At 34.2% G+C, this 2,329-nt stretch overlaps 1 long non-coding RNA gene across 1 annotated transcript; it reads left to right on the top strand.

The window, feature by feature from the left end:
- Positions 1-266: 266 nt before the first annotated feature.
- Positions 267-1,535, top strand: LOC147619719 (uncharacterized). Its single transcript, XR_015270073.1, has 2 exons — positions 267-429; positions 1,160-1,535. It is a non-coding gene; the product is annotated as an uncharacterized LOC147619719 (long non-coding RNA).
- Positions 1,536-2,329: the final 794 nt, after the last annotated feature.

Below are 2,329 nucleotides of genomic sequence, written 5' to 3'. Positions count from 1 at the left end.
CGCTACAAGAGCATGTGGTAGTAAGTTATAATGAAGTCCTAAGTAATGTACTTCATGGATATATTATGAAAGTAGTCATTGTAATAGCATTAAGCCTCTTATGAGCCTAAAGCGTCCGATCGTATAAAGTTTAAGTGATTGTGAACACTTATGGTCATGTATATAAGTGAATATCTCTTATAATACAAAGAACTCTCCCATTATGAAATAGAGTTTTGCTAAAACTAATCTTTGTCTAATCCATGCTAGTGAGTGTGTGTGTAAAGTGAGGTGAGAGGAGGAACGAGTATACATAATGCAATACGGCGATGTGACAACACTCAAGGGAGGCACGGTGGAATTGCTTAGGAGTTGTGGACCTTGGAGACCTCAAGGTTTACGAGCTCGGCCAATGGAAAGATACTCATCATGATAGTTGCAGTTCACCAGGTAATCTTCTTATTAGATGTGTTTCGAAGGAGATTTATGTGAGCCATAATATTTTTGGCATCGTTGTCGAGGAGCTATCCCTTGGCTTTTTCCACTGTTGCTCTCTAATCTACGCATATCCATTGCCCATTGTCTTGATTAGTGAGTTTCCATGAAAAAGATGTGTTTTTGATGGAAATTTGTATATAATTTGATGAAGAATAGCTCTCTTTTTTGTTTTGTAAAGAATGTTTTTTGTTTAATTTTTAGCTTAAATCGTTGTTTTTGTTGTTAATTTGGTTTTTAATGTTCCTAGGGCTTGCGCATAGAGTGTATTAGGCATTGTTTGCTTCCATTGTCAAAAAATGCAATAGAATGTAATTTTTAGTGATTTTTAACTCTCTTTAGAGTTAAACATTGAGCTAGAATCATTAATTTTTACTTGATTTGAGAGTGTTAGTAAGTATTAGGGGTAGCTTAATCATTTAATTTTTTTTTCAAAAATATTAAAAACTCTGGAAACCGATTAATCTTTCTTAATTGACTAGTTTTTGTCATTAAGAGTGATTAATTCAATTCAAGAGGGAAAAAAACTAGAAAATGTGTTTTTTAGGATCAAAATAGATCATGTAACAGGTATCTTTCGCATGATGCCTTCAGAGCTTTAGTACATGATGCCATTTCTTCGCTTTCTGTTCAGTTATTAGATGATGTTGACACTACTTGGTTTCGTCTTGTTCAATGAATGCAGATAGTCATTGTTGACTATGGTAGATATAATGTTGGAGATGTCAGGCAAAGAGTTGAAATGGCTAATAGACAATTCCAATAACTTACGTCACTCAGCCATGTTCAAACTCTTACACAAGATTAACAAAATGTGTTATGTGAAGCCAAAGCTTGTGTCTCTGTGTATTAACAAAGAAAGATACAAAAATAACAAATTAGATCGAGATGTAAGCAACTCCAAGATAAAGGTTGCTCATCCAAGAAAATTTTCAAAAGCTTGCATGTTGATATACAGAAGCATAAAATATTGTGTTAAGAAATTTGATGGCACATGGACATCCACAAAAATGGAGCTTGCAACTAAATGTGTCAATTATTATTAGCACATATTTCAGAGTTTATCTCGTGTGGATTTTGATGTCCTTGATACTCGAAATTTTTTCTTAAAATGTGAGCACTCTATTGCTGACAATAAATCTACTTTGAGGCATGATCTCCCCTTCACTAAGGAAGAGTTGACACATGCGTTATATGGTATGTGACATTGGAAGTGACTTGGTTGGGATTGTTTGACAGTTGCATTCTTTGTTGCCTTTTGGGATGAAGTTAAACTTTTGATTTTGAAGATGATTAATATTGCATGGGAAATGGGATATATGCCTCATTCTTGGAAAGAAGTCCTTGTGAATTTGGTACCTAAAAAAGCATTGGAACAATCTTTTGATGATTACATACCAATCATGTTGATGCCAATTGTCTATAAATTGGCAACTAAAATGTTTACAAATCATGTTGGTGGTCTGCTTTTCCATGATTTGCATCCACAATAATATGTTTTGTCCCCAGAAGACAAATTATGGATAATATTGCTAATGTATATCTGATGATGGAATATGCCAAGATATACTTCTCAAGATGTTCTTGTTATGTAGGTGGACGTAGCTAAAGCTTTTTCAATGGGATTACATAGCTCAGGTCATGGCTGCAATGGACTTTGGTTGTAAAATGCAACGAGCTATTTTTTAGCTATTTAGAGATAGTATTGCCTAGTGTGTTTTTTGGTCATAATCTTTTATCAAAGTGGACTTTGTAAAAATATATGCCTCAAGGATGCCCTCTTGGTGCATTGCTCTATGCAATTGCTACACATCCACTTTTGATTTATATGGATCTTTTAATTGCACAGGAGTAC

This window comes from Cibotium barometz, chromosome 32 (genome assembly GCF_041138505.1).
Source record: "Cibotium barometz isolate CiBa-2024 chromosome 32, ASM4113850v1, whole genome shotgun sequence".
Taxonomy (NCBI): domain Eukaryota; kingdom Viridiplantae; phylum Streptophyta; class Polypodiopsida; order Cyatheales; family Cibotiaceae; genus Cibotium; species Cibotium barometz.
Note: the sequence above shows the minus strand (reverse complement) of the source record. Positions and strands in the feature narration are given on the sequence as shown.